A 14,395-nucleotide genomic window follows, 5' to 3' on the forward strand; every position below is an offset into this window, starting at 1 on the left:
ACTTTTTCACTTTTTCTACTGAGTGTGAAACTTTTTTAAATACCACCTCTCCATACCTCTATCTGTATTTCAGCTAGCGTCACTTATGCTTGGGTAGCTCATGACCTTTATAGCTCAGACAACTCCTGTGGATAATGTTTTCCCACTTTTCAGAACCGTCAATGGCTGTCTCTTCTGTTCCAGTTCTAAACACTTGGAAGCGTTTTTTCCCAGTAACTGAGGTGACTGACTTGGTCTTTGGATTAAAAGTACCTACTCTGTCAATTTCCTCTAAGTAAGAGTCAGTGCATTCCCTGCCACTGAAGGACTCTGCAAGTGGCCATAGACACAACCAGTGCTGCTGCTTCTGAGATGTGGTGAGGGGTGAGTGGAAGGGCTGGTTGTGGGATATCTGTCACGTGGAGTGGTCAGCTGTATACTTTATAAATGGTACAAACTCACTGCCCGAAAATCTGTAGGTGAGGTTGTGCTCAGACTGCTGCCCTCAGCATTGCAGTCCTCCCTTGTCCTTGTGAGAGGAGCACTTGACCTGCAGAACGGAGGAAGCCAAAGCTTGCCCTTTGGCAATGGTGGCTGCCACCACTGCAGAGACAACCACACAACCCTCTGCAATTGTATCTTCTAGGCTTTGAAACCTTCTTCCCATATGTTGTTTTTATTTTACTTATCTTTGGCAGGTGCTCATTTATTTTGTCATTCAATATTCTATTATGTTGGTTAAACTAAAACGTTTAATTCTGAAGGAACATTTGCAGGATCTGGATGAGTCATGGAATCACGGGATCATAGAATAGTTTGGGTTGGAAGGGGCTTTCAAAGCTCATCCAGTCCAACCCCTGCCATGAGCAGGGACATCTTCACCCAGACCAGGTTGCTTGGAGCCCTGACCAGCCTGGCCTGGGATGTCTCCAGGGGCGGGACATCTATTTCTCATATCTAGCCTGAACGTCCCCACTGTTAGTTTAAAATCGTTACCATCAATATTGATTAAAAAGGGCCTCAGTAACTGTTGAACAGGAGCCTCCCCTCGAGCAGCACCAACCAAACCTTGCTCCAAGCAATACGGCTTTGGTGACAGTCAATAAGAAACAAACTGTCTTTGCTCAGTTCTGTCAGCAGAGCTCCACGTCACCAACCTCTGCAGCAACCGCCACTAGTGACACCTTCACGTAAACCCCTGCCTCAGTAAAATCCCAACAGCAACCTCAAACTCTGAAGTTCTTGCAGTGTTTTGACAGGAGGACCCAAGCAGCTTGGCAGGAGGAGGGCAGCTGTCCCGGCACACAGGGGCTGGCTCTCTGGCAGGTGTCCTCACCATGGCACATGTTCCCAGAGCCCCCGCTGCTCCCCACCACCCGTGACACATTTATGCAGCTACTCCCGTCACTGTGGGAGCTCCCGTCCAAGAAATGAAAGTAAGGAAGAGCTACAGGTAATTAACAGACGTTTTAATAGAGAAGAAAGACACACAGATGCAAGTGAGACGAGCCCCGCCACGGCGGAGCGGCTGCGCAGGCGCAATGCCGCCGCAGCGCTGACGGTGCGGCGGCTGACGCGCGCGGCACGGGGGGCGGGGACGTGCCGGCCCTCTGGCTCCGCCCACCGCCGCGGTGGCCGGCAGTAACCCCGGTCCGGCTCAGCCCCCCCCCCGCCGCTCCTCGGGAGCCCGGCCCCGCGCGCCACCCCGCTCGGGCCAACCAGGAGGCGCCGTGCCGCATACGCAATGAGGGCGCGCGGCGGCGGGCTGCCGAGCGGCCGCTGAGCTCAGCCCGTGGCGCGGCGCGGCCGGGGGCGCGCACTCGGGACACGCAGCGGGAGCGGCCGCGCCGGGTGGGTAGAGCCGGCCGCGGGCGTCCTCTGGGCCGGGCCCGGTGAGTGCGCGTCTGCGGGGCGCGGGGGGGGCTGCGTGGCTCTGCGCCACCGGCGGCGCGCCTGGCCCCGTTGTGGTGCGGGGTCGCTGGAATTCCTGGGGCCGCAGCCCGGGGCGGGACGGCCTCCAACCGCCTCCGTGGGGCCGGGCGCGGCCGCGGCCGCGGCCGCGGTGCGGACCGCGGTGGTGCTGAAGCGGTGCGGCGGGCTGGGGAGCGGGGGCTCAGCCAGAGCCGCCCTCGGCTCGGCTTGCGGTGCGGGGAGCCCCCTGCGCCTCGCCGGGTCCCGCTGCGGCGGCCGGGCGGTCTCCGCCGCCGGTCGGGGGTGAGCGCCCGCGCTGCGCGCCGGGGCGCACGGGAGCGGCTTGCCGGCTCATCGGTGAAGTAGTAGGCGCCGCTTTCTTCTGCTTTTCTTTGTGTTTTGGCTGTTACGTACGAGGCTGTGGAGAAGGCACGGCGTGAGTCACCGGCCGGGCTGGGGGTGCCCGCCGGCGGGTACCGCCGGAACCCAGAAACACACACACAGACACACACGCCGTGTCCGGACCCCTTTGGTGGGGTATCTCACATCTTGGGCGTTGGTACCGAGAGTGCGTTTGCGCGTTGTCTTGGTCTCGACGTGCAGCTTATGGTCTGTAAACGCGTGTAATGTGAAACCGGCACGGTCGGGGGAGGGGAGATACGATACAGGATTTCCAATAATATTCTAGTATTTTCATTCTGATTTCGGGGGGCTTGATGTTGGATTTAGTGCTGAGGTGCGTCCCCCTCATGGACTTGCTCGGGAAGGACAGCGGAGGAGCGTTTGAAGTGTGTGGGAAAGGAGCAAGGGTTGAAAGATTGTTTCAGGTAGTTCCATGAACAGCACGAGGTTCAGTTTGTGGAACCCATACAGACTCTTTGGGAAATAAGCAAACAGTCAACTTCAGAAAAAAATAAAATGGCCACTTGAGTAAAAATACTTGTAAGGTGGTGTATCAGTACCACTAGATTTTTTAAAACTTGCTGAAGAAATAACCCCCACAAAACATGTAATAATTGTGTACAACAACTGGTATATAATTTTTTTTTAAATGAGAAGTGCTGCATTTTGTTTGTAAGTACCTAGTTCTAGAACATGTCTTTCTTTGGCCTCTGAAATGGATTTGATAACACCGAGTGTGAAATTCTTGTATTTAAATAGCTTCACTCACTAACTTCAAAAGTGCTGTTAGCGATACAGAACTTGTGAAGAAGAGCAAAATCAATGGTAGGTGATTTTGAGTACTTTTAAAAGTCTGTTAAGGGTAAGGGCACTCATTTTTACTCAAAATATTTTAGAATATTATAGAAATCCTAAGGAGTATTTGTGTTAACATGGAATTTTAAAAATATATTGATCTAAGCATCAAGAAAAAGAACAAAATGAAACAAAAAAGACTTAGTGGGATTTTTGTTCGGTACATTCTGCTGTAGAAATAGTCTTTCTCTAGAGTGGACTTGGCATGTCAATGTGCAAAAATTCAGTGTGGCATATGACTTTTTTTCCTAGTGATAAGCTGTAGAAATCAGGAATGGTAGGAGTGTTAGCAGGTCTTGGTTATGTCCTAAGAGAAAATCATCTGGGTGCACTCCTGAGACTTTATACCCATAACCATCTGCGCCACTGAGAGCGCAAGTTCGCCTCATAGTATTCACTTGTCCTGTGTGCTTTCAAAAGTTAAGACATGTTAAGCCTGATAATTCCTCCTTGTCCTGTGGACCTATGCTTCTGGAATGGTTGAAGCTAAACGTTGTTACTGAAAGAATTAATTTTCTTTGTAGTTATTCGGCATGTTTGTTATTGTTAATCCCTAAAAACAGGAGGTGGGTCCAGATTTCATGCTTTGTATGTTCAGTTTTGATGGCTGGCTGACAGACTTGAGTCAATCTGGTGGATCTGCTGATCCATGTGGTCAAAACACAACAGGGATCCAGTCCCTGTTGGCTGGTCAGGAAAGCAAGCTTCTGACTAATGGAAACAGAATCCTTTGGGGAGAAGCAAACCTACTGAAATTATTGTAAAATAGCCTGTTTGATCCTCAATAAGCTGATACTTGGTTCTGAAAGTTGTGCCATCTCCAAGTGTCCTGGTCCACTCAAAATAATAACGAAGATAATAAACCTCAGCCTCAATATTTTGTATATTTCACAGCTGTGTGTACTTCACAGCTGGTATCTATGAGCACTATGGTGTGGTCAATCTAGTTCCTCTTTTCAGACGTTTTACAGGTAGTTCCCATCTTCTCTGCTCCATCTCTCTTGCTTGGAGGACCCTCATGATGTAAAACCATTGAGTAAAACATGCTGGTATGTGTAACTCTTCAGTTTATGGTGCTGTTATAAAACCACAATGCTTATGAGAAAAAAGTTCTTGAATCAAGAGATCTGGTTCATCTTGAAGCATAAGAAAATCAGAATGGTATACACTGGAATACAAATAGTCTTTGAAGAACTAGAGGAAATGTCTTTGTGCCTGCCTTAAAGCGTGGTATGCTCTTCCTGCACTGGTGCATGTTTAAGCCATTGATTCCTCTAGCCCACATTTAGTGCTGGTGTAGGACTTTTATTTCTGCTTTCTGTAGACCAGTGAATGGTTTAAGCCACAGTCATACTGAGGACCGAATTTTTATCAGTGAATCGTCAAGATGTGGGACAAAGCAGTACACGTGGCTCAGGACAAAATGGGAGGGAACTATGGATAAAGCCTTCTTATTCAGAGAGATCCAGCTATGGAGTGAATTTCCAGAAAGTAGCAGAAAGAACTGAATCCTGAAATGTTTAGAAACCTACATTTTCTTCCAGTGAAAAAGTAACTAAACTAAAACCTGTCCTGACAAACAAGCTACTAGTTACTGTCGTGGTGACAAAACCAAAAGGATAATGCAGTCTGACACTGCAGTGTTACCAGACCTTTAAGACTAAGTTCAGGTGGCCTGAATTCCCATTAAGCCCCTTTTCTCAGTCAGTGGAGAAACCTGGGTGGTTTTGGAGAGCAATTCAGAGAATTTACGTCAGACGCTGAATGAGGAGCTGCCTGAAAGCCAGCTAATAAGAAATAGGAGGCAGAAGGATTTATGTGGAATTTAGGCCATCTGAATATGGCCCTAAGATGCGACTTAGTACTACTAAGTAAGGTGTATTAACACTAAGAAGACTTGGCTTCAATTTCTATCCATTTCATCTGCTGCTGATTACTAAGCAAGTTTACCATTTAAACAGGTATTTAAGGGCAGGGGCTTCTTGGCTCTGTTCCATGGCAGGAGTGACTCCTCAGCAGCGCAGCCTGGGGCTGGCCTGGCCCGGAGCAGCTCTGCTGGGTGACCTCTGGGGTGGTGGGGGGCAGCAGGCTGAGTGTGGGGCAGCCCTGTGCCCTGTATTAACAGGAGTGCAGCCAGGAGGTCAAGTCAGGCAATTATTTGCAACCACTCAGCACTTGTTAGACCCCATCCAGAACATGGCATCCAGTTGTACTGCCCCCCTGGGACAGGGAAATGTTGATAAACCAGGGTGAGTTCAGTGGAGAGCTAATGAGGTCTTGGAGGTGTGAGCTTTTGCCTTGTGACGGGGCAGAGGAACTGTGCCTGTTGTTGAACCTGGGCATGAGAAGGCTTGGGGGGCCCTTCCAGCACCTATGGGGAGGTTTTCAAGAGTGTGAAGCGAGGTTCTTCACAGTGCTGCCTGGTGGGAGGACAAGAGGCAGTGGGTGTGAACTGAAGTCAGAGGGATCTGTTTCTATAAGCATTTTTCACCATGAGGTCAGCAAGCAGTGGGACTTGTTGCCCAGAGAGGCTGTGTAGTCTCTTTCCGGGGAGGTTTTCAAAGTCTGACTGGTCCCTGGTTCAACTTCCAGCTCAAAGCAGGATGACGTATGAGGTTCTTTCCTACCCAAATTGTCCTGTGACTCTATTGTGCCCATGGAGCGGTCGCAGTGGGAGTTGCTGGGCCAGCTTGTTTAGGCCTGCATCTGGTCTGGCAGCGCAGGTTTAATCATCACACTTGGAGAAACACAGCAAGCACTGAAGCCAGTCTTAAACAGCTATCAAATAGCAAGACTTTATGTAATTATGCAATTAGAGTTGGAAGAACTGCTCTTCATCCTGAGATCCTGATCTACATCAGGCTTTGCCATGTAGTAAGACCTAAAGAGCTCTTGAAGGTTTTAGTACTCCAGGTTACAGGTGGGGATCTAAGGATGTGGAAGATGTTGAAAGAAGTCACTTGAGCAAGGCTGTATCCTAATCACACCTCCTGAATGGCTATTGCTAAATCGAGGAATATAGGGGAAAATGCAATCCTCTGAAAGAAGCTCAGATCTTATTTTGTATTAACTTCTAAATTAACTCGAGAAAAGTTGTTCAAAATTCAGAATTGATTTAGAATGAGCCTGTTTCAAAGGTTGAAACAGTCTTTAATGATCCTAGGGAAGGAATTGCACACGTGTCCCCTCATTCCTTATGCACAGCTCATGGGGAGTTGAGGTGCTGATGTAGTGTCTGGGATCCCTTAGGAGCAGGTGACAGCAATTTAACATGTGCATTGGGAAGTCATATTTCCCTCAGTGTTCCTGAGTCTTGTTAATTATGAGGGTGTGCTGGTTAATTACAATGTCAGAAATGGGACAAGCTGGTTCTGAGCTCTGAGTTTCCTGAAAAGCAGGGAAGATATGATTATTGAAAGTTATTGATTTATGGGTTTTCACTGTTGAGAGTGGAAAACAGCAATAACAAACTGCAGTCCTATTTCACTTTCCTATTTCACTTAAAAATTGGAAATCCAGTGTTTTGGGTTTTTTGGATACCGTGTAAACATCATCTTTACCCTGAGCAGTTGTATCTACTGGATGAAAGCAGTATGAGACCTGGAAGGGGAAAATAGATAATAAAGATCAGAAGTGACTTGCTGAAGATGAAGCAGCAGAGTAGCAGCAGTATTGCACTGCCAGATCCAGTTCCCCATCTCTTTGCTGTGTTATTTTACTGTCTCTGTAGAACATTCTCTCCTCCTGTGATAAACTCATAAGGATACTGTGAACTGAAAACTATATAGGAAATTTTTTTTTACATATTTAGAGGAAAGACACTTCTGCCTTTCCCTTCCTGCTGTCCAGGACAGAGTATGAAACGTGCCTCTTTTTGTTCAGGTTGATTACTGAGACAGAGGAGAAACCTTGACCACCTGCAGGAAGGTTTTACATGGGTTCTTTGCTTCTTGACTAGAAGACTACAGAGCAATTAGTGCATTATCATACAGCAGTGTGCATGATGATGTAAGGTTTATTGGATCAGACATACAGTATGATTTCTACCAGAATTTTAAGAGAATATCAGAATATAGTCTGTGGAACAGTGGAGCATGGTCTGCAGTTGTGTCACTGAACCATTATTAAAATCAAAAGTTTAGGGGTTCATTCTGTGAGAACCTATGAAAAATGTGGAAAGTGAAGCATCTATGGTTAGTTTTTAAAGTTAGATGTGTGTTTGCGTTTGGTAAAGGGGATGTCTGTAGTCTGTGTTTTACATATGTGGTATGGAGAAAGGCAGAAGGGAACAGGAGAAGAGAAGCATGAGATGATGGCTTTGCAGTGGGATTTAAGCGGTTATATAGAGAGATGCATGTGCTTTTTTTTTTTTGGCTGCAGATTTGGTATGGATTTATATGTTCGGTGAGTGCTGAAGAGGAGCGAGGTGAGGGAGGCAGCGGTCCCAGCAGCTCTCAGGCAGGGAGCAACATGTGGGTTCAGTCTGTTGTGCAGCAGGCAGTGCACAAACTGCTGGGGAAGGTGTGTCAGTCATGGGTAGCTTCACTGTAATCATTCTGATCAGGTATTGCTGCACTGTATTGTTCTGAGGATGCTGTGACTGGAGAAATCATTTTTGTAATGGACAGCTTTGAGCTGCCTAGAAAATACTTTCCAGTTCTGCAGTGTGCATAACTATGTAGATTTTTATTCCTCCCTGCCCCTCCCCTTGGGGAGAAAATGCTTATTGAGATTTTTATCTAGTTCTCTTACAATCTGTACAAATAGTTTGAACTGATAACATCCAATACTTTCAAGAACAAGATACAAATCCAGTTTCTAATGAAGCGTAGGAGGGCTGTGAGCTGGTGTGTGAACCTCCCAGCCACAAAGCCAAGGCTGTTAGTGTGTGCTGGAAAGTGCTGTGAGGGTTTTCGGTCGGGAGCAGTACCTGAAATAGACATTCATAAAGAAACTTGTCACAGCTTTGGTTTTCAAAAATCTGTCATTTACCAATAAAATGAGTTTTATTAAAGAAATATTTTGTCCCCATCCTGTGTTATGCATTCACGTATACAACTGTGGCCGGGTCCAGGGTGTGAAAGAAGGAGAGAGCTACCAGCCTGAGTTGTGTGTGTGTGGGCATCTGTAGGTGTGTATACATCTAAGATAACAGAGTCTAAAAGTACAGTGGTTGAAATTGTATATATTTTAATTACATCATTAGCTTAAATTTTCGTGATTCAGGGATTTTTTTTTTTTAAATGCATGTAATTACTTTTGGTTTTTGAAATGTTGGTGGCTCATAAAACAGATAAAATACTTATATTTTTCTTCTGGAAATATTTAATAGTTTATTCTGGACAATCTCTAGTTTATTCTAGATAATCTCTATAACACAGACAAAATAATTTTGCCTGGGAATATTCACAAAATTCTTGCCAGTGCTGGGAGTACTATGGCACCTTTCTTTTTTTGAAAAGGCCAGTGTTCTTGTTTTAAAAACTTGCAGTACCCAGCCAGGTATTTCAATAATTTGGTCATGTTTACATAATCAGAGTCTAAGGGTGTGTTTGTTTTCCCTGAATAGAATCTAAATGAGGATTCCCTTCTGCCAGAAACTTCATCCACCTACATAGTATTTGTATACTGATTCTGAACCACTGACTTGAATTGTCTCATGTGAGGATTTTGTTACCTTATCACCTCCGTCCACTCCAGTCCATATCTGTGAGCACTGGATGTTGTCCTCTGATTTTCAGCACGTGTTTGTAAGTTTTATTTTCAAGGATGACACATAAGGACTCGAAGCTGAGGACTGCGCTGCTTTAATGCTTCTTCATGTAGAATAAAATGGCCTCTAGTTTAATGAGTCCTTGTTTTGCATTTGTTTCATGTTATGCAGTTGTTGGGCATGTTCATAACTGATCCTGCCTTGCTTTGCATACAAAAAAAAGAGAAAGAGTCATAAACAGAGAGAAAAGGATATTCATTCCGGTTTGATAGAGGAGAGAGATTGTCTTGATGCTCTGTTATTTCTAAGGTTAGAAAATAAGATGGTAAATGAGCAGGACAGACATTCTTATCCTATATTTAAATAAATTCCAGTGCTGGATTTTGAGCAAAGAAGTAATTTCCTCAAGCAGTGTAACATGAAACCTAGATAATGTAGCTCTTTAGGAAAAAGCTGGACTTGAAATATTTTATTTTTCCTTTGCTGTTTCTTTGTTTTGTAATATTGTGTTTCCCTCTGTCCCTAGAATTTCAGAGCAGCCAGGAGAAATAAAAACCTCATACAGTGGTTTGCAGTGGAAGAGGCTGCTAGTCTTTCTGTAACATAAGCTTCTGTGTGACTCCCAGTGGGTCACCCCCCACTTTTTGAGTGCAGAAGAAGAGTGCTGTCTGCCCATAAATACATGGGGAATGAGGCTGAGGCAGCAACAGCTGAAACTTGCTTGTGTGGTGTCTGTCCCCAGGCATTGTCAAGTGCTCTGTCCAGGAGCCAATTTGGCCCCCGCTGGTGTTGCAGAGAACAGGGCTGTGCCTCTGTGGCAAAGGCAAAAAAAACATTCCTAAGTAAGTGGCTTCCAGGTGCCATTCCTTCTGGCAACTTGGCATTTATAGTGTCATGCTTATATCCATAGGAAACATTTGCTTAAGTCTATTTCTGCTGATTGTGTGTGCAACATTACCAGTGTCTTATAAATCACAGTTTAGTTTAATTTGAGCCTTTTTGAAATCTGAAGTTTAATAAGCGAAGTAATTTTTTTTTAGCGTTACATTCTGAAAAATAATGAGAGAAGGGTAATTCCTGTGCATTCTGGTACAATTGGGGTATATGTTCAAATATATGTAAGTGTAAAGTATTTCTGTTAAACAGTGTAGGAGTCAAGGGTGATCACCTATAAATTGGTGTGTTTAGGAGATGTGATTTCACGGATACTGATGTAAGCAGTCTAAGAAACATAAGAGTGTTTTTGAGAATAGATTTGTAACTTGTGGCAGAGGTGAAATTACTGGAAGTGTACTTGAAAATTGCATATTCACAGGACATTTCTCCCTTTCTATTTGTGCCCGGGAAAAGCTCTACAAGTTATTTTCTGCTTTTGTGTAGTTGCTGGAGTGAGGTGCTGCTTTTGATATGTCTCGTTTGGTCCATGCAGAGAGGTTCACTTCATGAGGTGTGAAACGCCCGGTGGGTCTTGTGCAGATGTTGGCTTGAGGCAACACTCCTGGGTCTGTGTTCTTCATAAATTGCATTCCTGTTGCTTTTTTGCTGTGTGACTGGGGGGCATCTCTTCGTTATATTGGGAGTGGATGTTACAGGACGTTGTCTGAAGCATGCACGTGGCCCTGGGAGCAGTGGTCTTTCTCTGGAAAGGTGGTGGTCCCCTCTGAGGGACTTGTGAGGAGAGGGCTTGACCCTGCTCTGGAGATGTGCCCCAGAGGAAAGCGGGGAAGGGGAAAAGCAGGTGTTCTTGTGGGAGCTGCTTCATTACATTTTTTTTGGTAGTAAATTCCTGTAGATGCCTGGACACAGTGATGTTGTTTGAAAAAAGGAAAAACAAACCAACAGAAGTGCACGAAAACCCAAGCAATTGGAATCTGAAAAGATATTTAACCTTCTGATATCGGGGCAAAAATTCTTCATGGAAAGGGTGGTTGGGCATTGGAACAGACTGCCCAGGGCAGTGGTGGAGTCACCATCCCTGAAGGTGTTTAAAAGACATTTAGATGAGGTTCTTAGGGACATAGTTTAGTGTCAGAGTTAGGTTATGATTGCACTCGATGGTACTGAGGGTCTCTTCCAAAAAAAGTGATTCTGTGATTCTATGATTCAAAAGAGAAAGTGTATTGAAAATGTCAACAGCTCAGCCTTTCAAATTTAAGTGGTGAAACATCCCACTTGATCACTTTGAGAGCTTTGAGCATGCTGTGGCTGTCCTGATTCCTTTGAAATGTATTGTAAAATTCCTCTTGAAAGTATTGTTCCTCTGGCTGATTTTTCTTATGAGGAACTTCTCTAAAGATTTGGAATAAATTCCTTTTTCTTCTGAAGCCTGTATCATAATTTTGTTCTCTCAGGTTTGCTTTGTTGCTTGAGTGTATTCATCTGCTGCTGCTTCTTTAAAGAGGTTCTGGCTTAAGGTTATCCCTGACAAAAGCCCATCAAATAAAGAAGAAATATTCCAGAAAGAAGACAAAACCAGTATAAATCATAGGGCTTACCAGATTTTGGAGCTGGCCACCTGCTATTTAGAAAAAAAAATAATACAGGATAATGGCTAATAATTTTTGCTGTCACACTATGTGAACTCTAATTCATCTAGAAGTAAATGAGAACATTTTTAAGCACGTGTAAATTCTGCTAGAGAAGAAGACAGAAGCACCTTTGCTACTAAAAATCTCTGGTATCATTATGTCCAATTTTTGTTCTGATCTGACGAATACATTGCTACAATACAGCACACAAGCAGATTGAATATACAGCAGCAGAACATCAATTTCTGTTTTGATTTGTAAGAAACAAACACACCAGACCTGTTCACTCTTTAGCATTTAGATTTCCCAGAAATACTCATCTAAGGCTGTATTTTGTAGCAGAAAATGGCATATCAAACCATTCTGGTCAGGCCCTTCCATTTAAATGGAAAGCAGAGTCTGCCTCCCAGTGGAAGGACTTAGGAGGATTGTCTTCAACAATTGCAAAATGATTGTAGGAATTTGGAGAGTGATAAACTGGCAGTGATAACTGGGCTGTTGCTCTGCTTCTGCAGAAACCAACGGTTTGGTGTAATAATAAAGCTTGTGGTTTATTTTTATGCAGACTTTTTCATTCTGTGTATGCAGTGTTTTTGTTTAAGTGCTCTTCCATGTTTAATTTGTATCTGTGGTTTCAAACTCTAGTGGTATGCTTGGGAAAACTGGTGGTTTTGTCTCTTCGACAGTTAATTTGTGGATACCAAAGTTACTCTGAGGTCTTCTTCAGCAGTAAGGTACTTTTATTGATTACATTTTTTGCTTCTCCGACACAAATATGAAAACATTTAATTTAGTCTGGCATTAAATACATCTCTTAAATGCTCTAATAACTGCTTATGAGAAGGAATGGAAGCAATATATTGACAGTATCTGATAAATCAAAGTGCCTGAAATGAGTAAGATACTTGTTTGCCCTGAAACAGTATTACCTAGTGGGAAGAAAAGGAGACAAAAGATACAGCAGCACTGGATTGTGCTACTGGCATAAGCATTACTTTGTTGAATGACTTTCATTTATGGTTTTTATTGTGCTATTTTCTTCTCCATGGTAGTAGTAACAGTAATTTTAGTTTATTGGGAAGCGTGGTTTGCTTGACAGCAATTGTTACCTTAGAGCTGTGTTTTGTTGTTATAGAAGAGGTATTCATCAATCCTTTACGTAGTTAACCTGTCTTGTATAAGTTTTAAAATGTTTTGAATAGGAGAGTTTCTAAGATAAAGAATTGCAATGGGGCTTGCATTTTCAGCTGATTTTAGTATCTTGGAAGGCTACTTCTGTCGTAGGTAACAGGAGCTTTAGGAATGCCTGTTCAAGTGTTGTTCTGACCCTATCTTGATTTAATTTTACTTTTCACTTTAACAAAGGTTTAAACTTCAGTTTGTAGCCCGTACAGTTGAACTGTGCATTGAAAGTCCCATAGTTTTTTTGGGAAAAATAAAGCTATCTGCTTTGTGATTGTCACTTTAGCTTTCAGGTCCTCATAATTATTACTGGTTTTGTTTTGTTAGAAAGCGGAGGATATAGTTACGAACCTGAGTCTCCTGCTCCCCTGCAACATGCAGTGATATCTCGTACAAATGGGACATGGAAATACATATAACAGGCTGATGACAGATGGAGGCTTTTAACACCTGCTTACCATTACATTTTTAGAAATGACTGGATATACCAAGGACCATTTAAGTGAAAGCGCAGGTCTTTGCCCTCTAGAGATGTCAACTAACATCTAATTTAGTTCTAACTAACATCTAATTTAGTTCTGTGCTACAACATTTGTCTCCCTCTTTTCTGCCACCGCTAGGTGTGGTATTTTTCCCCTTGGTGTAAGGGGGAAAGAAAATGTTAATGTTTTGTGAACTTTTCTAGGTAATAAAACTATTTTCATTGCCTCGAGTTGAGTTTATATAGTAGAAAGTCCCTCCTTAGAGTAAAGGACTTCTTTTCATGTAATTCCTACTGTTAGAGTACTTTGGTGTCTAACAAGTACCTAATAATGTATTTATCTGAATAACATGCCTTCTGTCTACCCACTAAGGAAAGAGAAGTGGCATTTTACAAATGTGACATTGAGATGTGAAGGACACCAATTAAATTTCTTTGTACTTATAGGCATGATTAAGGTATTTAGGCTGTAGCACCTGCAACCACCAAGGGGGATGTCCAAAAAAAGCAAATGGGGAGAGATCATTAGTAATGAAAGCAGAAGGTTAATGCTCCAGACCACAGGTCTTCTCTGATCCCCCAGTGTACTGGTGATGATCAAGTCACGAGGTGTTTTGTGTCTTGGCTTGTGCTGATCTTGGTTTTCCTACAGCCAAGAGGTTTGATTTACAGCGTGGCCAGCTGTGCGTTCCCTCTTCGGGGTGGCATGAGCATCTCTCTATTCACGGTTACCCAGTTGGAGATAGCAGAAGAATAACTTCTTTTGTAGTACTAATTTCTGTTGATTTAGGCGCCTGTGTTGACTCACCCTAGGCTCAAGTGTGCACCAAAGTTGACACAAAGGCGAATCTGCCCCTTCTGCCCTGAGAAGCAGACAGTTTAAACTGGCTCAGCAAGCAAACCTGACTCAGTCCTAGCCACACAGGCACTCCTGTGTTGTACAGTGGAGGGAAAGAGTTGGATCATGTTTTGGAGATGAATGGTCTGTTTTTATTAGCAGCCCAGCATTAAATCTGCTTGAGCCAAACTGAAACCACAACCGCAGGCCGTGCGCTTTGTGAGCAGCCTTGGCTGCCCTGGCAGTCTGTTAAACACCTTAAACCGGTTTGTTCCAGGTTGAGATGTGTCTTTTCTGATGGTCTGTGTGTGCCTTCGTGTACTTTCAGAAACACGCTTGTGCACAGAAGCACCTGGGTTGTTGTGAAGAGTGGAGTTCAGTGCAACTGGGAGCAGTTAGAGAGCCTGGGTGTTCACCCAGGGTTGTGCGAGAGGTGGGTCACAGCTGGAGACTCCAGGGCAGTCTGAGCAAGGTAGCTCCAAATTACCCATTATGTGCTTCCAGAG

The 14,395-nt window shown here is 44.1% G+C and overlaps 1 protein-coding gene across 3 annotated transcripts in view; it reads left to right on the top strand.

Annotated features, from left to right (window-relative positions):
* The first annotated feature begins 1,717 nt into the window (after positions 1-1,717).
* ACSL3 (acyl-CoA synthetase long chain family member 3) overlaps positions 1,718-14,395 on the top strand; it is a 49,578-nt gene continuing 36,900 nt past the window's right edge. For 2 of the 3 annotated variants that reach the window (XM_065844403.2, XM_065844405.2), the window contains exon 1: positions 1,718-1,871. The gene's annotated coding sequence lies outside the window, so the exon portion shown is untranslated. The remainder of the gene's footprint in view (positions 1,872-14,395) is intronic. The other variant, XM_065844404.2, reaches the window with a different exon arrangement.

Source organism: Patagioenas fasciata, chromosome 9, assembly GCF_037038585.1.
Source record: "Patagioenas fasciata isolate bPatFas1 chromosome 9, bPatFas1.hap1, whole genome shotgun sequence".
Classification (NCBI taxonomy): domain Eukaryota; kingdom Metazoa; phylum Chordata; class Aves; order Columbiformes; family Columbidae; genus Patagioenas; species Patagioenas fasciata.